Source organism: Bos taurus, chromosome 6, assembly GCF_002263795.3.
Source record: "Bos taurus isolate L1 Dominette 01449 registration number 42190680 breed Hereford chromosome 6, ARS-UCD2.0, whole genome shotgun sequence".
In the NCBI taxonomy this organism is placed as follows: Eukaryota; Metazoa; Chordata; class Mammalia; order Artiodactyla; family Bovidae; genus Bos; species Bos taurus.
Genome location: NC_037333.1, coordinates 59,422,679 through 59,446,418, shown reverse-complemented (window position 1 = coordinate 59,446,418; position 23,740 = coordinate 59,422,679). Strand labels below are relative to the sequence as shown.

Below are 23,740 nucleotides of genomic sequence, written 5' to 3'. Positions count from 1 at the left end.
AGTGGGCTGCCGTCTATGGGGTCGCACAGAGTCGGACACAACTGAAGCGACTTGGCAGCAGCAGCAAAGTAAGTACAACCAGTATTCAATTACTCAATTAGTCTTTCTCCCTCCCCTTCCTTTTTTTTTTTCTCATTAAAATTTTTTATTAGAAGCATCACTAAGTATTAGAAAGGATGTGGATATCCCCCTATTTTCCTCTGGCCTTGTAGATACAGAGAAATTCGAGAATACTAGATTATACATAGGGAAAAAGTGAAGAAAAGAACTCATTAGTCTATAAATTGACAATCAACTTTCTTTGTGATATATAAAATTAAATGAATTTTATCCAAGGACAGGTAAAAAGTAGATTTATTTTTTGGAAGACTGAATTTAGTGTGAATTAGTCAAAGATGCAGTTATATTAATAACAATTAAATTTTGTTTGTCTCTTTATACGTGGGGTCAAGCCACTCTTGTTCTTTGTGTAGCATGATTACAAATAGAAGGGTGTGAAAGATGGGGCAGAAGATGTGCTGAGGGTCATGAGTAATGGGCCATGAGTTCTAAATTAGGCAGTCAGAGTGGCCTGGGATCAGCACCACAGATACCTACCTCTCCGGGCCTGAGCTCCTTAAACACTTAAATAGCCAATAGAATTTTCTATGATATGCTGAGAATATATTATTAAAAGCTTTAGGTTCAATATATTTTGTAGCTCTGTATTACCAACCTGTAAGTGTTATTGGCTGTCTACTATTTTCCAAAATCTTTAGGCCAGCCAGAATAAGAGACCACTAACCCTCGAGATGATCATTTCAAAGAGTGCCAAGACATCAAGTTAAACCACACACCCTTATGCAGCTGTTAAGGTGTGTGTGTGTATTTATTATACATTATATCTAGATACTAATTTTTAACAGGAAAGAAATGCATGATGTACAGGTAAAATCACTAACATCATCAGGTAATAGGGACCACAAGGACCATGTCAGTTCCTGAGACTCTGACCCATTCTGTTTTTTTTCTTTGCCACATTGAATTCTATCTGCCAATCCTCAATAAAGGTTTCTAAAAGAAATTTCTGGTGTAAAAGAGCTAATAAACTTTGGCTATCCTATGGTTGCTGCCTCCTGGGGGAGTGCAAGGAGTAATTTTTGGTGACTACTGAAATCTTAAGACACGTCCACTCCAGTATGAGTAAATAAGTACTGGTGTTTAAAAAAAAAAAATATATATATATATATATATATATATATATACGTTTTAATTTTATTACTTATTTTTATGTTTGGCTTAGCTGGGTCTTTGTTGCTGAACCCATGATTTCTTGAGCTGCAGCTAGCAAGCTCAGTCGTCGTGGCACACAAGCTTAGTTGTCCCGCGGCGTACGGGATCTTTCCGGACCAGGGCTCGAACCCATGTCCCTGCAATGACAGGAAGATCCCCAACCACTGGACTACCAGGGACCACCCTAAGTACCGGCATTGACTTTGGGATCCAAAGTAAATGTGAATCCTTGTGAGTAGACTAGGGGTGACGTACAGAAAACAGTAACAATCAGGGATCACCCAACAGTTAACAGTTGATTAAACTTTATGTTTAATTATCTAAATTACCCAGAGACTAGCCACATAAATGCTAGGTGAGTGCCTTTACAGTTAAACAGGGCACACGTGTGCTCTGTTGAATCATAGTCATATGGGGAGTTGGACCTACCAGAACTTCTAAATTCACAAGCCAGTGTTTCTCAACCCATTTCTCTTCTACTCAGCACTCATTTCACCACCCTCCGACACCTTTCCTCTGAGGATTTTACAGCTTCCGTTTAAGTCTGTTGCCCATCCCAGGGTATGACATTATCATAAATATTCCTTATATGTAGTCCATTTCTAAAAGTTAATGAGAACTTTAATTACTCCACCACAATCTGAGATTAAGTATGGACAAGAACGAATTCTATAAGTTATACAACACTATACAGATTAGTAATTATCCTTAGTACTGAATATATAAACATTTCTTCATTTTGATAGGACGGGAGCTAGATTGTTTTCTTATGCAAGTGAAAAAATTAATGTATTTTTGTTATTTAACAGGTTTTGAATTGAGGGTCTATAGTGTATGAGTAAGCCAGTAGTAGGTCAGGCAGTACAAAGAATATGCACATGAAAGAATTTACTCTGGGGACTTCCCTGGTCAGGGAGCTGAGATCCCCCATACCTCAGACCAACAAAAGAAAAAAACCAAAAACATAAAACAGAAGCCGTATTGTAACAAATTCAATAAAGATTTAAAAGAAAAAAAAATGGTCCACCCCAAAAAAAATCCAAAAAAAAATCTTTAAAAAGAAAAAAAGAATTTACTCTGTATCCTTAGGCATCTTAGAATGCTTGATCACATTCTTATACCCGTTTATATTCCCACTAGAGTATATGTGAATCCCTGTTTTTCCCACCTTTCACCACCAGTGGGTGTTATAAATTTCCAAATTTTTGCTGATTTGATAGGACTTTTAAAATTTATATTTACATTTATTTAATGGAACAGAATTCAGTGTGAATAAAGTGGAACATATTTTTATGTGTTTTTGCCACTGAATTTTTCTGCACATTGCCTATTCATATTTTTGCTCAAATTTATTGAGTTACATTTGCTTTATTGGTTTGTAAGAGCTCTTGCACAGTAAGGAAACTGACTTTTCATTATATGTCTTGTAGCCCATCCCATGTGTAGTTTGACTTTGTTTTAATGCTATGAAAGTGAAAGTCGCTTGGTCATGTCCGACTCTTTGTGACCCCATGGACTATATACAATTCATGGAATTCTCCAGGCCAGAATACTGGAGTGGGTTGCCTTTTCCTTAATAAATATTTCTAAATTCCACTTAATTCTTGGTTGAAAGAAAAACTAGTGATTGGGACCAGTTTTTAGTTTGATTTGAAAATTAGTTTCAATCTTAACTACTGCATTTAGTTATTTAATTCTCCAACCTAAGTTCAGTTATTAACTGATATGTCTGTGTCCTAAGTTTAATTATTAACTGAATCTAAAATGGAGATTTCTTATTATAATTTTCCTTTCATTTTTGAAAGTGAACTAAGTACTATAAATGGTATTCTGTTGCTTCAATTAATTATTCTCATTATTATTTTGTAGTTTTACTTCCAATAAATGCATTAGAGACAGCCACTCAAAAGAAATCTAATAAGCAGTTTTTGTTAATCACATGCTTGTAAGTTTGAGGGCTGTGTCTACTTCCTCTTTATAAAAGTACGTTTTCACAGTAATGTGTTTTTCCAATTAAAAAAATTGTCCGTTTGAGTAATTATAAGGAGTCATGACTGACACTATTATTTTCATTAACATCAGATCAAAGTGATTTTCATATATATGTCTATATATATCCTTTCATAGTTTCACTTGGAACTGACTCTGGGGCTGATAATTTCAGCGTTGGTGTTTCTAAAAACACATTGTGTTAATAAGTTGCTCCATTGCCATTTTGTTTTGTTTCCTTTTCTATAAAACAATGCCAGAGAAGTGAGGTGCTTCTCAATGCACTGCGGTGTCAGGGACACATGGATTTCCGATTGGAAGCCTGAAACAAACATGGTAGGAGAACAGAAGAGGCACACACATGCAGGCTCTTACTACACAGAGGTGGCATCTGTTACTGTGACTTTCCTTCTTCCTAATTGTTTTCATAGTTGTTCACCAGAGTGCTAAAGATTTAGCTTTGAGGTCTTTGTTTCACAAGGATTCTTCCTAAGCTGAAATTTCTAACTATGATTTATGGCTCCATATGGTAAGTCAAAATATTTTACCAGTAGTTTGGAATTTTATCAAGAGCATTGAGCACCCAGGTTAGTGAATTTCTGTGTGTTTGCCCTTGGCAGGGAGACACGTTGAAAGCAGATGGCTTGTATATGATGTATTTTGTAAGGTATTAATACTATCAGCTTGTCATGCAAATGAATGGCAACCATGAAAATCAACAACAACCAAAAAAAAAAAAGAGAGAGAGAGAAAGTCTTAAACTTTGTGTATAAGTTTTAATTTTCAAATGTGGAATTATAGTTTATGCAATGCTGGGATAACAGAAATTCCAAACCATTTTGCAAATGACACACAGTTATCAAATAGTCACACACACACACACACACACACACATATATATATGTATGTCTATATATGTGTGTATACATATATAAGCAGAAATGCTGAAGCAGTATGGCAAGAAAGCCATGTAGAGAAAGGCAGATACCTGCATAAGAAGCCTGAGCAGATGACTCCAGAGAGGAGTTGTGAAAGAAAACACAGATCTGTTCAGACATAGAAAGTAGAAAGAGAGTCGGGGATTTTGTATGTGGGTGTGTGTCTGTCGAGGCTGAGAGGAACAAAGGGAAATTATGCAGTAGATTGTAGTCAGAAGTTAAGATTTGCAGTTCATGATCAAAAACCTCGTAATGTTATGTGCCGGGGTCCAGCCCCGGCTGATCCAGGGTATTCGAAGGAGAGACGGCATCGGCGACCTATTTATTTAAATACTCATCAAAGATACAAAGAGTAATAGAATGAGGATAGCTCAGTGAAGAAATTCAGTGGAGAAAAGCGGCTGAAATAAGGATAGCTCAGTGAGGAAATTCAGTGGAGAAAAGAGGCTGAAATAAGGATAGCTCAGTAGGAAAATTCAGTGGAGAAAAGAGGCTGAATAATTCAGCCAGAAGGTAAGAGAAAGAACGACATGGGGAGACCAAGTTTCGGTGAACAGGGCCCGCACTTTATTTTCCAAAGTAGTTTTTATACCTTAAGTTATGCATAGAGGATAATGGGGGAAGGGGTAGAGTCATGCAGTAAGCCAGGCTTTCTTCCTGCAAATTTATCATATGCAAAAGTTTAGGTGATTTACATCATCTTCTGGCCCGGAGGTCTGTTAACATTTTAAGAAACTTATTTTTCTCTAAAGGTGATTATTCTAAAGTCAGCTAGCCTCCAAAAAGCATTGGATAGAGCTGCATTCCTATAGGGCAAAGGTGAGGTGGGCTCAGTCAAGAAAAGAATTAACTCAAGGGTCCAAGGTTACAAACATTGAGGCTACTACTTATATTTCTATAAACCCATTATATCCATCAATACACTGCCAAGGACACAGTAGGTAAGGGCTATGGAGACTTAGCAGCAAACATTGGCCCAATAAGTGAAAAACCCTTCAATACAATTTCTAATCAATCTTTTAACTACTCAAAGGACTCTGTGTTTAGACAGTTTAGAACATCTCCCGCCTCTCACAGTTGGGAGGCTCTGAACAATCACATGTGGCCGGAAAAACCTATTCAGGCAGGCTAGAGGATTTCCAAAGGAGTTTGTAGGTTGAAACACTGTCACACCCAGGAATCATTAACTGGAGCTGTAAGCTAACTCTTTTTTCAGAGAGAGGTAGTGGGGGACAGCCCCCCGTAAAGTCAGAGGTATAGGTGAGAGCACAAAGCAGAAAGTAGGCAGACTCTGGTTTGGGGGGGTAGATGCTCGAGAATTTCCAGGGGGACTCCTGAGGCTCAGTCCCGCCTTTGCATATGCTGAGCCTCCTTCCTCATGACCTTTGCCACAGGTGGAGTTCCTCACGCTGGCTCCCGGCAGTGACAGAATTCCAGTTGAGCTATTCCAGATCCTGAAAGATGATGCTGTGGAAAGTGCTGCACTCAATATGCAATATGCACTCCTTATGCAATATGCTGGCTCCCGGCAGTTATGCATGATCAGGATCACATCAAATTCCTTTCATTGGAGTAATATGATCCCAGCCACACTTAAGGTAGATAGTTCTTACTGCTTTCTGGATGGTGAGCAGGAAAAGTGGCTATCAAATGGGAAGGAAAGAGGTTATATGTGGTTGCTGCTAAGTCGCTTCAGTCATGTCCGACTCTGTGCAACCCCAGAGATGACAGCCCACCAGGCTCCCCTGTCCCTGGGATTCTCCAGGCAAGAACACTGGAGTGGGTTGCCATTTCCTTCTCCAGTGTGTGAAAGTAAAAAGTGAAAGTGAAGTTGCTCAGTCGTGTCCGACTCTTAGCGACCCCATGGACTGCAGCCTAGCAGGCTCCTCCGTCCATGGGATTTTCCAGGCAAGAGTACTGGAGTGGGGTGCCATTGCCTTCTCCATATATGTGGTTAGTGTTAGCTAAATTGATAAGAGAAAGGGAAATAATTGGCATTAAGAACTTAAAATGATGGGTTGAAAAGGAGAGAAAGGGGCTAAAACAATAAATTATTTTATCAAATCATTTAAATATTTCTGATAACCAAATGTAATGTTAAAATATAGACTACAAAGAGGAAAAACTTAAATCACCATATTTAATATTCTTACTATCCAAAGACAACCACTATCAATATTTTATTATATTTTTCTAGTTTTTACATCTATAGTATCAGTTGAGATCATGCTATACATACAGTTTTCTGTACTATTTTCTTAATCTCACATATCATAAACTTTTATTCATAACATTAAAATTCTATGTAAATGTAATTTTTAGTGGCTGAAGAACTAATACAATTTTTAGTAGCTTCTGTACCATCATTTATTCAACCATTCCCTCAAGGTGAAGTGTTTGGATAGTTTCTAAATGTATTATAAGTATCGCTGAGATAAGCATCTTTGTATATAAACTTCATTTTAATTATTTCTTTAGATAGATCTTAATGATTTAATTGCCAAGAGAATAAATATTTTCAATGCTTTTCATATATATTACAATTTTTTTAAGGAATGGTTTTGATCAATTTATATTTGTCTTACTAAAGAGTGACATTTTAGCACTATTCATTAAAAATATTTGCTAATTTTATTGGTTAAAAGTGATATTCTAAGCATGTTCTTGACTGAATTTACATTTATTTGCTTACCAATGAGGCTGAACAGTTTCAGTCATTTGTAATTCTTGAAGTGAGAGATTAAAATACATATACCATGCATATATGATAAGTATATTAGCTGGTATATTTCATATTATTAGCTAACAGGACATCTAAAGAGACTGTAGACTGTTGTTTCAAGTGGAGGAATAGAAAGTAAAGGCCAAGTGGTGTAACCGAAGAGTGGACATAGAGGATGAGGGAGGAAGATCCTAGACTATAGTCAGTGTTGCGGGGCAGAAGGGGAGTCAATAATAAAGGTCTTCCAAATCGGATCATAGTCATGAAGGGAATTAAGTAGGATGGGTCATGAAGTCCAAGATGGAAAGAATATGGAATAGGCAAAGAGCAGCAAACTCAAAGGGCCCGGTGGAGATGAAGGCCAGACAGTGAATGAGGGAGGCACCCACTTACTACAGTCCTCCACCTTGACCTCCAGGAGGCCTTGGGAGCTTCCCAGGTTTTCCAGGGAGGCTCTTGTTTATACAAGTCTGTGTTTCCCTCAAATCTGGAAGTTTTCAATAATATGGATCTTTTGTATATCCCCTCTCCCACTCACCCAGCATGTCTCTTTTAATAACGAAGGTCGATGAGACTGTATTTTGTGTATTTATTGTTTCTTGGCCCTGAAGTCAGTTTTCCATAGCATGCACATTTTTTTTGAATTAAAGAACCATAAATGTACCAAAGAAAACTAAAAATGGAGAGGACTGCAGAGTTTATGCACAATACATTTAGCAGTGAAGTTAAGGACTGAGTTGATTGGCTTAAACCTAGATTTTAAAAATAATATTCCGAGATACTGCCTGATGGTTAACATCACTGATACTATACATTTGCACTTTTACTGCTTATGAATGAATGCCATGCCATGCAAAATGTTTTACCCCATATTACTGACATGTTATGGAACCACCCTGACCCCAGCTGCTCAGGCTGCAGTGTGAGGATCCTGGACACTGCCATCCTCAGGTCATCCATGAGTCAGCTCTGCCCATTCTGCCTTTATGATGTAATTCAAAGTCAACTTCTCTTCTCATGACCCCAGGGTTACCAGGCCTGAACAGCTTGCAGTCCACATCTGCGTCCTCATCTGCATGCCTGGGATCTCGTTTTCAGCCCAGAGTTATCTTAAGAAAAAGAAAATCAGATCTCATCACTTCTCTACTAAAAATCCTCCAGTAAGCCCAGTAGAACCAAAATCCTTGCCTGTCAGCCCCACATTTGACCCCTGCCTCCTCTGCTCACTCTACTTCAGCTTCACCATCTTTGTCTTCAGATACCCCACTGCAGTCTTTCCTTGAGAGAAAAAGGACTTCCCTGACCACCCTACTCAAAATAGCTCCTCCTTTTCCCTCCTAACTCTGCTTTATTCTTCCTCATAGTATTTGTCACTATGCTGTCTCTCCAAAACGTATATATTTTCTTTTTGATTATGTTTCTCTAGCATAACAGGAAGGACCATGTCTGTCTTCAGTTCAGTTCAGTCGCTCAGTCGTGTTCGACTCTTTGCGACCCCATGAATTGCAGCACGCCAGGCCTCCCTGTCCATCACAAACTCCCGGAGTTCACTCAGACTCAAGTCCATCGAGTCAGCGATGCCATCCAGCCATCTCATCCTCTGTCGTCCCCTTCTCCTCCTGCCCCCAATCCCTCCCAGCATCAGAGTCTTTTCCAGTTCTTCGCATGAGGTGGCCAAAGTATTGGAGTTTCAGCTTTAGCATCAGTCCTTCCAATGAACACTCAGGACTGATCTCCTTTAGAATGGACTGGTTGGATCTCCTTGCAGTCCAAGGGACTCTCAAGAGTCTTCTCCAACACCACAGTTCAAAAGCATCCGTTCTTCGGTGCTCGGCTTTCTTCACAATCCAACTCTCACATCCATACATGACCACTGGAAAAACCATAGCTTTGACTAGATGGACCTTTGTTGGCAAAGTAATGTCTCTGCTTTTGAATATGCTATCTAGGTTGTTCATAACTTTCCTTCCAAGGTATAAGCGTCTTTTAATTTCATGGCTGCAGTCACCATCTGCAGTGATTTTGGAGCCCAAAAAAATAAAGTCTGACACTGTTTCCACTGTTTCCCCATCTATTTCCCATGAAGTGATGGGACTGGATGCCATGATCTTTGTTTTCTGAATGTTGAGCTTTAAGCCAACATTTTCACTCTCCACTTTCACTTTCATCAAGAGGCTTTTGAGTTCCTCTTCACTTTCTGCCATAAGGGTGGTGTCATCTGCATATCTGAGGTTATTGATATTTCTCCCAGCAATCTTGATTCCAGCTTGTGTTTCTTCCAGTCCAGCGTTTCTCATGATGTACTCTTAGTCACCACTTTATCTTCAAGGTCTAGAACAAAGACAGTCAATGGCAGTAACCATTTGTTGAATGATTGAATGACTCATCTAACCAATTTAAATTGAGTATCTTGAGAAGTTACTGTGTGCTCATAGAAATTTAGGTTCATTATGTCTAAACTATTTGCTTCAGTACTATTTTATGTTGTTCTTTTTCTTGAACATAACACTGCTTGCTAATTTTAGCATTATCTAAACTGACCAGCCTTGCGATTGATCTATTAAAGGTGTCCTCATGTTTCTAATTAGTGACTTAACTGATGTTTATAGATGCACAGCAGTTAAAGTTTTAATCTGCTAGATTCTTTACATGATTTCTATTGTTTCCATATTAAATTTTTTCTTTAGAATATCTGCTTCTATGTTGTCAAAAAGTAAGAGCTTCTTTTAGAAAATGGCAAAAGTATATTGATCAGATAATTAAGCTTAAACAAGAACTGAACCCAAGAGTTTTAAAGAAAAAAAAATGTTCACAGTCTTTTAAAGACAACATGACTTATTTAGGACCTTGCCAGCCATTCAAGCCCCAGATAAAATTAAATTTCTTGGTTGATTAAGGTATTATGAAATACATTATGTTTAAAATTAACGCCAATATTATTTATTCCTAATTCTTGGAATAAATTAGGTATAATATAAAAAAAATTCTTCAGCAAAGAGGTTTTGGTTTTTTTAAATCACAAAGTAAACAGAGAAGTGTATTTTTATTTTTAAAATTTTATTTTTAGCTGTCCTGGGTCTTTGTTGCTGTGCGGGCTTTTCTCTAGTTGCAGTGAGCAGGGGTTAGGCTCCAGCTGCTGTGCACAGGCTTCTCATCGCGGTGGCTTCTCTTGTTGCAGAGTACGGGCTCCAGGGTACTCAGGCTTTAGTAGTTTCGGCTCATGGGCTCAGTAGTTTCGGCTCTCCAGCTGCAGAACACAGGGTCAGTTGTTGTATTGCATGGGTTTAGTCACTCTGAGGTATGTGGGATCCTTCCAGTTCAGGTATCAAACCTGTGTCTCCTGTTTTGGCAGGTGGATTCTTTACCACTGAGCCACCAGGGAAGCCCCAAGAAGTGCATGTTTTCAAGTTGTGAGGTGTGTGATTGCCAGAAGGCAGCCTGCAGGCACCCCCGATGGCAGCTTTCCCCATGGACTCTGGTCAACTTGATAAGGCTCCTACCTGACTCTGCAGTGCTTGGTGTCTGCACAGCACGTGGTGCTGCGGTTCGCCCTGTATGTGTTTTAGTTGTTTGATATTTAATTGTCTCCAAAAAGATTATTAGTTATTAGCTCCCAGTTCATAGAGCCCACATCAGGGTCCAGGTCTTTGACTGCTTTTTCCCTCTGTGCTTGAATATATCCCAGAGCATTATTGAAAATAAACACATCTGGACAGAAGAGCACAGTGCTTGGTAAATCCAGGATGATAGGGGATTTCTGTGGTAATTTAGAGGAAATTAAAATACCATTTAACTATTAAAGAGTAAAACCTACATATTACTTTGCAAAATCACATACTTCCTGAGCTCTTGTTATCCAGATTGCTCATTGTGGGGAGGGGGTTCTCCTTTTTATATGGCTTTTGTGTTAAAAGTGGAACACAGGGCTTGGATTTTTACACATTATTTATGAGTTTGTAATAGATTCTCCTCTCCACCTGCATTCAGTATTTCTTCTCAACTTCTTCTTTTAAAAAATAAAAAGTGTGTTAAAACTACTACAGGATATGTAAGGTAAAGACTGGTAATTAGGTAATTATGAGGTACTACAGTTTGCTGTAGTTCCTGGAATGTGAAGTCAAGTGGGCCTTAGAAAGCGTCACTACGAACAAAGCTAGTGGAGGTGATGGAATTCCAGTTGAGCTATTTCAAATCCTGAAAGAGGATTCTGTGAAAGTACTGCACTCAATATGCCAGCAAATTTGGAAAACTCAGCAGTGGCCACAGGACTGGAAAAGGTCAGTTTTCATTCCAATCCCAAAGAAAGGCAATGCCAAAGAATGCTCAAACTACCACACAATTGCACTCATCTCACACGCTAGTAAAGTCATGCTCAAAATTCTCAAAGCCAGGCTTCAGCAGTACATGAACTGTGAATTTCCAGATGTTCAAGCTGGTTTTAGAAAAGGCAGAGGAACCAGAGATCAAATTGCCAATATCCACTGGATCATGGAAAAAGCAAGAGAGTTCCAGATAAACATCTATTTCTGCTTTATTGACTATGCCAAAGCCTTTGCCTGTGTGAATCACAATAAACTGTGGAAAATTCTGAAAGAGATGGGAATACCAGACCACCTGACCTGCCTCTTGAGAAACCTGTATGCAGGTCAGGAAGCAACAGTTAGAACTGGACTTGGAACAACAGACTGGTTCCAAATAGGAAAAGGAGTCTGTCAAGGCTGTATATTGTCACCCTGCTTATTTAACTTATATGCAGAGTACATAATGAGAAACTCTGGGCTGGAGGAAGCACAAGCTGGAATCAAGATTGCCGGGAGAAATATCAATAACCTCAGATATGCAGATGACACCACCCTTATGGCAGAAAGTGAAGAGGAACTCAAAAGCCTCTTGATGAAAGTGAAAGAGGAGAGTGTAAAAGTTAGCTTAAAGCTCAACATTCAGAAAACTAAGATCATGGCATCTGGTCCCATCACTTCATGGCAAATAGATGGGGAAACAGTAGAAACAGTGTCAGACTTTATTTTTGGGGGCTCCAAAATCAATGCAGGTGGTGATTGCAGCCATTAAATTAAAAGACGCTTATTCCTTGGAAGGAAAGTTATGAACAACCTAGATAGCATATTCAAAAGCAGAGACATTACTTTGCCAACAAAGGTCCATCTAGTCAAGGCTATGGTTTTTCCAGTGGTCATGTATGGATGTGAGAGTTGGATTGTGAAGAAAGCCGAGCACCGAAGAACTGATGCTTTTGAACTGTGGTGTTGGAGAAGACTCTTGAGAGTCCTTTGGACTGCAAGGAGATCCAACCAGTCCATTCTAAAGGAGATCAGTCCTGGGTGTTCTTTGGAAGGACTGATGCTAAAGCTGAAACTCCAGTACTTTGGCCACCTCATGCGAAGAGCTGACTCATTGGAAAAGACTCTGATGCTGGGAGGGATTGGGGACAGGAGGAGAAGGGGACGACAGAGGATGAGATGGCTGGATGGCATCACTGACTCCATGGACATGAGTTTGCGTAAACTCCGGGAGTTTGTGATGGACAGGGAGGCCTGGCGTGCTGCGATTCATGGGGTTGCAAAGAGTCAGACAAGACTGAGCGACTGAATTGAACTGACTGACAGTTTGCTGTGGTAGAGGAGCAGAAAGTGATCACTGTCAAACCTAGCAGGTTTCTAAGAGTTAGTGAAGATTACTGTAGGTAAAGGGATGTTAACAGTGCATGCAGCTGAGGCCAAGGTGTGTGTATGTTGGGTGTATGTGGAAACCAAAAGATGTTTGGAGGTGTTAATCCTTTTATAATGTTTCTATTGTTTTGGTGGGTTCCGTGTTTATCCTTCTTTAGGAGGACTCTCATACCTGCATGCCTTCGACTCTTTGAACTCACCTTCCCAATGTTGATTAGTTACTGGTCATGACCAACTATTGTTGCTGACACCACCCATACAGGTAATATGGCTTCAGTGCGATAACTGACACTTTTTCATATGAACGCTAGTACCTTGGTGTGTGTGTGTGTGTGTGTGTGTGTGTGTGTGTGTGTACCATTTCTTCCTCTTCTGCTTTAGTCATGCATTAATACAGTAACCACTTTCAGCAAAAGTTTTGAAATTCTAAATACTTAGTGTAAAGTGGGCTGCCATCTGTGGGGTCGCACAGAGTCAGACACGACTGAAGTGACTTAGCAGCAGCAGCAGCAGTGTAAAGTTTACTTCTTGAAAACTGTATACTACTATTAAATATAGAGCAACACACATTCACTTGATCTTCACACTGGCTAGATCTTTAAATCTTTAGGTAAGATAAAATAAAAAATAATGTTCTCCTAATAGGATGTAAAAGGGACTTTAATAAATGTTGTTGGTCAGTCACAAAATCATGTCCAACTCTTTGTGACCCCATGGACTACAGCCCGCCAGGCTCCTCTGTCCATGGGGATCTTCAAGCAAGAATACTGAAGTGGGTTGCCATGTCATTCTCCAGGGGATCTTCCCAACCCAGAGATCAAACCCTGAGTCTCCTGTACTTACAGGCAGATCCTTTACTGCTGAGCCACCAGGGAAGCTCTGGTAAATATTACCTATATTTAAAATAACCCACATGACAATTTCCTGGCTTATTACCAGGTCCCCATCCATGTTATAACATCTCTTTTCCATGACCTGTCTGAATCTTATTTCTTATTCCTTTTTCCAGATCTACCTTAGTCTCATCTGGTCTCAAGCTTCTGTTTTGCACCAGTAGGTTTTTTTTTTTTGCCACAGTCTCAGATCTCATATTTGCCTGCTGTCAGTCCACTCTAAAAACAAAGTGGCCTTGTTAAGACAAAGGATGCTCCTCCAGGGATGACGTACGCACGCCAGAGCTGTCAGAAGTTAGGCAGCAAGTGTAGCATGTGTCTGCCTTCACCAAGGCTTAGGTAATAGCAATCAGTGTCCCTACCAGTAGAACGGCTGACTTTTACTTTTCTTGTGTACTTGTCTATTGTGTGCATTTATGATAACTTGTGTGCCTTGTTTTTTGCCAAGACCATAGATAGTGGTAGGCCACGTGTGTTTTTAAAATTAACTCTGTTCAAAGCAAAAGCAGGCAGAAGTTGCTCATTTTTGTTTAGAGTAGGCTGTAATTGTAATTATGCCTTTAGATATTCAGTGAAAAGCTGCCCTGCCCTTACTCTAGAAATTTATCATCTTGAGATGGTTTGTTTCCTATGTTTTTGTATTCTTGGTAATGTTTAAGAATTCACACACACACACACACATTTTCTCTTTTTCTCTTATGTATATTCACACACTTGACCAACAGGCATTCATAAACCAAACCTTTAAGCCAAAAATATTCTTCCTAATGCTTAAAGCATGTCACACATCCAGAATTTATTAAATATTATATAATATAAAATTCTAACATAATATACTCAATTACACTTATATAAAAAGGCAGATTTTCTGGGTTCCTTTTGTAGTCAAAAGGAATTCAGTGTAAATTTAGTAGTTTTTTTGGAAACACTGCCTTAGTATCATTGCAAGATTGCTTCCATTTTCCTTTAATCAGAACTTAGCAATTTAGTTTTATATAATATTTAATGTGATTATAATCTTAGACTTGTTCTGGATTTTGACCCTTTACTAAGTAACCTGTTGATAATTTTCTTGTCACTATTGATAGCTTTAGATTATTTCATTTGGGAGTAATAAAACTGTCTCTCTTAAAAAATATAAGTAGATAAGTAGATTTAAAACTTGTCACTCTGGCCTTTTTACTTCCCATCCTGGCTACTTCAAATTGTTAAAGTTATGGAATTTACAAAATAACAACTAAGGGAAAATTCAAGACCACAAGTTTGAAATGTTTGTTTCAGGAAGAGTTATAGATTTGTTCCTTTCTTTGTACTCTGTGGGGTGCTTTCTTTGTATGCTAAGTCCTGTCCAACTTTTGTGATCCCCGCCAGGCTCCTCTGTCCATGGGATTCCCCAGGCAAGAAGTGGGTCGCCATTTCCTTCTCCAGGGGATCTTCCCAACCCAGGAATCAAACCCTCGTCTCCTGCATTGGCAGGTGGATTCCTCACCCCTGAGCTGTAGAGCTCATGTTAATTCTGGCCCAGGTGGTCCCAGATGTCACTGGTTGGCTTTCAGGAAGCCTCCTGTAGTCCATCTTCTGGTCCGTTCTCCCCTGATCTGCCGGCTGCCTGAAGTGACAGTCTTATCCCCCAGAGCGGTTCCATCTCTTCACTGCTTAAAGAGGAATATATTTACTCTGCTTAAGTGCTTCTGGTCCTCCGAACCCGTTGTTATGTACGGACTGTTTTTATTATCCATGAATCATGTTTTACTGCTCCTTTTTCCTTCTACCCCTTCTATTTGCCCCTGCCTCTTACCAATAAATCCATTGCCAGCTCCAAATGGATAAAGTAAAATAAATGAGGGTTTAGTTCTTGTGTAATTTTTGCCTCTCTCTTTTTTCTACCAGGCTTATCTAAACCCTATTACTGGTAGTGATTAGGAGAAAAGATAAAGGGTACTCACTCCCAGTTACCTACCCCAGATACAATGAGAAGGAAAAAAAAATATATATATATATATATATATAAAATACTAAAAAATAGAACATTTCTAGGAAATCACGGTAACATTTTTTGAGTACTTTCTATTTTGGAAATTTTCTAAGTACTTCCTGAAATGCTTAAAACTCAACAACTCAGGTGAAGTAAGAATTGTTTTTATTTTGTAGCAAGCAGAACAATGTAATCGGCACCCACCTTATTTCTAGGAAGGTGAATTTAAAAAAAAATTTGTTTCCTTTTCGTTAGTTTTGGTGTTAGAATAAAATACTTCAGGTACATTTCCTTCTCTATGAAATGTCAGAACTTTTGTCTTCTTGGGTCTTCCCCAGATCCATTTGCTACCGTAAGTTTGCTATTAAATTGTCAGGCTGCTGTGGAGCTTTTTGTATCTGGTGGTTTAAACACCTCCCTTCTTTCTGTACCACCCACTCAAGTTCATTCCAGGTGCCCTTAGCAAATGACTCCCAAGGCATTTAAGTGGCCAAAGCTCATTGACCAATGAGGAGAAGAGTGTCATGTATAATAGAGTTACGCAGTTCCTGGATCAGGAGCAAAGTTTGCTTAAGCAAAGCTTTTGTTACCATTAGCCTGTCGCATCCAGATTTCAAGACTGGAAAGGTAGGGGACACCTTATTTGTTGTAATTGGAAGAGAGGAGGAGATGGTTTTGTTTAGTTAAAGTAATTTAGATCAAGTTGAATAAACAAGTGATCCATTTCGTTTTCAACTGAGGGCAAAAAAAAATTTAGAAGTTTGTGAGAATTTCAAATGCTGCACAGTTTGCCTTACCAGCAGCAAAGCCAAACTTCTTAAGAACATTTAAAAAACAAAAAACAAAACAGTTCGTCTAGCATCTCTTCTCTTTATCACACTTGAAAAAACTAGGTGGAAAAAAAAGTCATGTTTTCATAGATTGCAGCTATTTTCATTCTGGGATTAAAAGCAGGAATTTATCAGTAATATCCACATTTGTTTTCCAAAGTCATTTCAGACTCAGTCGTTATAGAAGAATTTTGTGTAATTATTTAAATGAGATAAGGAAAAATGTGAAATTAATAGAATTAGCTCTTAAGAGCTACTACTTAAAGGTTACTGATAATGACTGAGAAAAGTTCAGGTGTAAAAAGACTCTCATATCAATCATACTGCTTTTTTCAAGCCAACAGTAAAGTTTATGAAATGGAATTAGTTAAGTGTAGGTTTATATACTTTAAGCACTATATAAATTAGTTTCACTTTTATTAGAAGGAATAATTTAGTTATATTTTATGTGCTGTTTAGATGTTCTAATATTAAAGAAGCCAGAGATAAAGAATCTTTATTTGCTTTTTTCTACCTGGAAATGGAGTGATCTGGATAGCATTTGAAGCTAATCCTAAAAAGAAAAACCCTGGTCATTATGAATAAAATAAGATGAATCAATGTTATAACAAAATGTATACATAAAAACATTATTCCTGATATTATACTTCTCCCCTAGCCTACATCTAATGTTTAGTATCAGAAGGTAAGCTCAGGTTCAAAGAAAAGTAAAACTGGTTTCCCAAGATGGCTTTTTCATAGAGCTGACTTAATATGAGTTTGTATTTTATACAGAAATTAGATAATTGTTTAAAAATACAACATATGAGAGATTGTATCATTTGATTAAAATTTTTTAAAGTTTTAATGTATAGTCAAAACTCTATTTTTGCCTAATTTATAAAGAAAATTGTTTAGCACACATTTTCACTGGGTCTAAATGTCCAATCATTTCAGTTATCTCAGATTCTCTCCTTTTTAAAAATTATTTTTATATGCTCCTTTAAAAAAGTTACACCCTGAAACTTTCTACTTTTATTAGATTTTTTTCATAATGCCACTTTATGAGAAGTTTACCCTCCAGATCTCCCTCTTGACTCTTCAGGGCAGGTGGAGACAGATGGAGCACCAGGCACACAGGGTTAACTATTCACAGCAGCCATCTTCTTGGGTACAAGTAAATACTATTTCTCAACTCCAAGCTGAGGTTCAAAGGTTTAGACTTAACTTCACAGATCAGAGGTCAGGCACGAATTGCTGCAATTTGTAGTTCAATTCTGCCGATATGACAGAATTTCACAGCTATGATGATTGCTTTTTCCACTTCTGCACACAGGCCAGGCCGGGCAGTTAACAGCATAATTTGTACAAGTCAGCCCTTGGCACCCAGGTTTAATGAGTAACTAGCTGGTGCCTTAGGTTTCACTGGTACAAGGTGCACATTATAAAAAGGGTCAAATGTCACACACAAGAAATGGAGGGAGTGGGTAGTGAGATTGCAGTAACCACCATTTATGAATCATACATAAAGAGTTGGTAATTTGCGTTCATTTTAAAAGTAATTTCTGTGATGTTAGTGTTACTGTGTTAATTTTCTTTGCTATGAAAAGACAAAAAGACATAGATAATTTTGTTAAATGTTAGCAAGAAAGAACGATCTGATTAGAGATTATTGACACCCATAGACAGTGAAATTGCAGGCTCTGATTATGCCTTTCATAGGGTTTCTCGAAAACTTCCCCAAGCATGCCAGTTTTTCAAGAATCTAGGGAACAAGTTGGGTAACCACGTATTTCTGAGCCCATAATATTTATGAGTATCTCACATTTTCTGCTCTTCATCTAAAAAGTTACACTCCTGGCTTTATTTCTAACCCAAGCCAAGAATATTTTTTACTGTTTGAAGGTGGATATTGAGATTCTTCAGGAAACCCTTAGATGGTGGGCCTTGACAATCCATGGGTTTGCCGTTCACAATTTTGACTTCTCATAAATGACTCTGAAACTGCCATATAAATACATACAGAGTGATTTGTCATTTCTGTTGTAACACAAATTTTCATTTTCTACTCCCAAACTGGGGTATAGAAGCAATTGGATTCTTCCATAGAGCACAATAATTAAGAGCACAGACTCTGGTCTCAGACCTCTTGGGTTTCAATCCCAGCTTCATCACTTACAATTAAGGAACCTGAACAAATGAGCAGTCTTCCTCTGTTTAATTCCCTCATGTTCAGGATGAGTATAAACAGAATTTGCTTCGTGGAGTTGTAATAACAATTAAATAAGTGTACATGAAATGCTCAGCACAATGCCTGGCACCTATTAAGCACTCCGTGAATATTTGTTATAATCAGTACTATTGGGACTAGCCTCCTCTACCCTGTAAATCATCCCAATTTGTTTATTATTTTTTCAATATTTATTGATTTGGCTGTGCCAGGTCTTAGCTGGGGCATGTGATACATAGTTCCCTGACCAGGGATTGAACCCAGGCCCCCTACATTGGGAGCTCTGAGTCTTAACCACTGGACCACCAGGGAAGTCCATTCCAGCTTGTTTGGACGTGGTCTTTGCTCTGTTCATTTCAGGAGAGACGTAAGATAAGGTATACTTGGCAAGGTGATCTGAGGATGTTTTAGGTGTATTTTTTTAATATCATGAGGAAGTGTGTTTTTAAATTCCTCAGTTTCAAGTCCAGCATTCTTTTGTATGCTAGTTTTCCCCCAACTGCTTTGCTGTCATATGGCAAAAGCTGTTAAAAATAAATAAATAAATAAATAAATCCAAATCATCTGGTTTCCTTTGAGAGTTGTTTTCATTCTGCCCTTTGGTAAGAAACATTTGAGTTGAAAAAGAAAAAAATCCACCTTATCAGTGGGCTAAATTCTATTCCTGATGATATGTGTTATACTTACTAAAAGTCATGGTTTCCAGAAATGTCAGGAAAGTCTTAAAAGGTGATTTTTTTGGGGGGGGGGGGCTAATTTTATTTCTATGGAACAGTAGCATTTGAACAAAAACATGATACTACCAATGACAATATATCAATTATGTGCTTAGTATTGAAAAGGTAGTAACAATCCCTCTCCCTAATTAAACAGTGAAGCACCTACTGTGTGCTAGGATTGTGTGTGGGACACTGGGACTATAGCTGTGATCAGATCTGGATCCTGCCCTGGTCAAGTCTATAACTGATTGGAGAAGACTGCCATTATACCAACTACTGTAAGATTAAACCAAGTAAAACTGCCAGTATTGTACTGTTTTTGTCCCCTCAGGGGGCAATTTCATTGGATTCAAGCCAGTGTTATGAAAGGGTCTCCAGAGATGACCTCTGAGGAGTGAAGTGTAAGGATGAGAACAAGCTAGCTAGGCAGGGCATTGGTGAAGATTTGAAGCTCTAGGAGTAGCAAGTGTTGGGGAAAAGTGACACAACATGAGGCTGGGGAAGGAGCCAAAGTCTTCCTTACGTCCCTTACTAAGGACATTGACTTTCTTCTAAGGGCAGTGGAAGAGAGGGTAGAGATTTAAGCAGGAGGGTGACATGATCAAATTGTGTGGGTTTTAGTTAATTAATTTTTTGCTGTTCTGGATCTTCGTTGCTGCGCATAGGCATTTTTTCTAGTTGTGGAGAGCAGGGGCTATTCTCCAGTTGCGGTGCGCGGACTTCTCATTGCAGTGGCTTCTCTTGTAGAGCACGGTCTCTAGGTGCAAGGGCTTCAGTTGCGGTGCTTGGGCTCAGTTGCCCCAAGCCATGTGGGGTCTTCCCAGACCAGGGATTGAACCCATGTCTCCGTCATTGGCAGTTGGATTCTTAACCACTGGACCACCAGGGAAGTCCAAATTGTGTGTTTTTAAAAGGTCACTTTGTCTGTCTTGAGAGCCAGATTGATTGCAGCAGGCAAGAGTGGATGGGATGAAGTCAGCTGGGAGGCTGTGCAGCTGTCCAGGCAGGAGCCGATGACTGGCAAGATGCTTTCAAAATGTAGTGTCTCGTGTTATCCTTGTAACGACTCTCACCTGTGGCGTTAATATCAGCTTCAGTATGCTGGTGAGGATGCTAAGGCCAGAAAGCTAAGTGGCATGCCTGTACAGGGTCTCAGGCTGCTGGCAGAGCTCGAACCAGCACTCGGTTACCAGACTCTTGCTCCAGTAGACTCCTGGTAGCTTTAGTGAAAACTGAAAGTGAAAGTCACTCAGTCATGTCTGACTCTTCACGACCCCATGGACTATACAATCCATGGAATTCTCTAGGCCAGAATACTGGAGTGGGTAGCTGTTCCCTTCAGACTTGTATACTATTGTCCTGGGGTGTGGACAGTTGGTTTATGTTTAGAACCAGTTTGTTTTTAAGAAACAGAATTCTCATTCCTTGGTGGAGGACTGGGGTTGAAAAAGTTATTTTTAGCCTCACTTTATGCTTGAGAGTTGAAAGAAGCAGAATGTGACATGGAACTTGATATTAGACTGGAGCCTCCTTTTGGAAAAAAGACAGTTATTAATTTCACATATTTATTTATACCTTGCCTCATTCCAAAAATAGACTTGAACAGCTTTCAAAAATACATATGGTAGACAAAATAGAGAGGGAGGAAATCAGGGCAGGCAAATGAAGATGATGCCATAGGTGTTGTAAGCCCAACAGAAGATTGCCCTCGGATCCTACCAACTCTCTGTAACTGTATGGACCACAGCCCGCCAGACTCCTCTGTCCATGGGATTTTCCAGGCAAGAACACTGGAGTGGGTTGCCATGCCCTCCCCCAGGGGGTCTTCCCGAACCAGGGAACGAACCCATGTCTCTTAGTCTCCTGCATTGGCAGGTGGGTTATTTACCACCAGTGCCACCCAGGAAGCCTATAATGGACACTTACCTGTAGCTTTTTCACAGAACAAGGAGTGAAGGGTTGGAGTGAATGAATTAACCCAGTTTCTGTCTGGAAACTATTTTGTTTCTCTATGAACTTCCCCACAAATCTTATGTGACCTTCAGTAAGACAGTTTACTCCATAGTAAAATGGAGAATTTATACTAGAGATGGACTTCTTAAATGGGGTGCCTCAGGACACCCAATATTGCGTCAGGATGAGTGTGGAGTGACAGGAAAAAAAGTGGCATCTTGAAGATTTTCATGATAAAATAGTATTAAAATATTTATGAAATGACTTGTGTTTAGAGTCATTCTGGAAAATCAGATTTTTTGGTAAATAAATAGTCCTAAGTATTTTTCCCCCCCGGGAAATTTTCTGTTACTTAAATTGCCACGAGAGGCACTTCAGTAATCCTTTCCATCATTAAGATTCAGCACAAAACTATGTAAAATCTATAATTTCATTTATATATTAATAATTTGCTTCTACTTCATAGAGTTTACATCTCCATTACCATGATATTATTTTTCAAAGGGAAACATTTGCCATTATAGAGAGAAAGCTTACAATTTTGCACCAATATTATGTGCCAGGAATAGTGTTTTATAAGTATTTTCTCTATTCTCCATACAGTCCCACAAGAAATTAGCTCCACTTATGGATATGGAGACTGAGGCCCAGAAAAGTTTAGTTAAGTTTGTCAGGATTCACTTAAATAGTAAATGAATAGTGCAGGAGTTTACATTTTATTCTGTTGTCTTGACAGGGCAGAATTAATTTCAGGACACACCTTGTAATTTCCACATTTATTGTTCTTTATCAAACATGTGATGGTGATCATTAGGAATTATCTAGAATGCAGCATTTAAGAAAGGTGAGGGTTATATGCTTTGAGATGTACAGAGTTTAACAACAATTATTCTATGATTTATTTGAGGGTGTAGCTTTATTTTTAGTAGATCATTAATAATTAGGATTAAACCCAGTTCATGGCTTAGTTTTATTGCTTGTGTTGCTATAATGTTATGGATCCCATTGAATGCCTTGCCAGTCACTGCAATATAAAGATAGTTATGGTGGAATAATTTTGGAGCTGTAACTGACTATGTACGTACATGTTAAGTCACTTCAGTCGTGTCCAACTCTTTGTGACCCCATGGACTGCAGCACACCAGGCTCCTCTATCCATAGAGTCTCCAGGGAAGAATACTGGAGTGGGTTGCCATGCCCTCCTCCAGGGGATCTTCCCAACCTAGGGATTGAACCCATGTCTCTTTTGTCTCCTGCATTGGCAGGCGGGTTCTTTGCCACCTGGAAAGCCTGTAACTAACTGACTTAAAAGGCTGTTTCATTGGCAGGTTCTAAATTGTGCTCTGTGGTTCTAAAGAACCTATGTGTTCCCACACAGCCTGGATGGACGATGGAGCAGAATGGGTGGAGATGTTTCCCCATATCATCCCCTACTTCAGCTTAGCCAGCTCCTGTTTTATCAGTTTGTTTCTGTATCTAGGTAAATTTTTGGTGGAAGAAAGGATGCTACACCTTTAAAAAAAAAAAAAGAAGAAGCAAAACAAATATTAAAAAACCAGTTTGAAAACTACTGGTAATCCAACTTTTTTATTTTTCTACAGGGGAGCAAACTTTAGCTCAGCCAGGTAAAACAATTTGCCTAAGAACATAGAACAAAGCATGGCAGAGCTAGAATTAAAATCCCAGCCTTCTAGGTGCTCCAAGTCTGGCGTTGCAGCCACTGCACCATATTGGATTGTGGCAGTCATCCTGGTCTTCTGATGGCTTCATGAGGGCCCTCTGTATTTAGGTGAGAATATTCCTGAAGTTTGGCAGATTATATTAATATTTCCAGGTGTGAAATAAAGGTAAAAGTTTTATGCTCAGGATACATATTTTTCACATACCCTTTTAAAATAACCTTTCTCTTGAACTTAAGTTTCTTTTGAATGCTTTCTATATTATGACTTTCAAGATTATCCTAGGACTCTAAATCCTATTTTTTATAGTACTCCATGCAAACAACATCCTCCAAAGTGTCTTACACATTTTAGGGCAGAATAACAAGTTTATTTTATACCAGCTCTGATCGGTTGGTGGTGGTTGGCCAAAGTGCTTGTTTCACTGGTTTTTGAGACCCTCTGGATCTAGCAGGAAAGAATGTGATGATCCATAGTGATGTGTGACATAAGCCCCCAAATGGGGATGGGGGAGTCCATGAGCTAGATAGTATCATCTCTTTAAAGGGGTACCGCCGCTTCTTCTTGTGGATTTATAAGCATAAAATATAAGCTACATCTGTATTCATTCCTAAACGCTGTGTTGTTCATCTTGGAGTCAGGGGTGGGGAGGCAGGGTTCTAAATAAGACAGAGGGGAAAATACAACAAATGGAAGAAATTGGTCATTTTCTTATGGCCATTCCCTGTTTCTTCAAGGATAGAAGGAGGAACAAAAGGTTGCGTTTCTTGATCTGAAGAGAATATGATAATTAGAATGACAGTAGTTTAGTTTTTTGAAGAAAATGGCCCCAAATTCATATTGCATGTATGAAAATTTTATTGAAATAGAAAAC

The 23,740-nt window shown here is 38.9% G+C and overlaps 1 protein-coding gene across 19 annotated transcripts in view; it reads left to right on the top strand.

Annotated features, from left to right (window-relative positions):
• RBM47 (RNA binding motif protein 47) overlaps window positions 1–23,740 on the top strand; it is a 276,361-nt gene that overhangs the window by 217,097 nt on the left and 35,524 nt on the right. The window contains exons 4-6 of one of the 19 annotated variants that reach the window (XM_059887629.1): window positions 12,767–12,870; window positions 13,333–13,490; window positions 13,618–13,840. The exons of 15 other annotated variants lie outside the window; for them this stretch is intronic. The gene's annotated coding sequence lies outside the window, so the exon portion shown is untranslated. Of the gene's footprint in view, window positions 1–12,766; window positions 12,871–13,332; window positions 13,491–13,617; window positions 13,841–22,788; window positions 22,977–23,740 lie in introns of all 19 variants that reach the window. 3 more of the 19 variants (XM_059887628.1, XM_059887630.1, XM_059887626.1) reach the window with 3 other exon arrangements.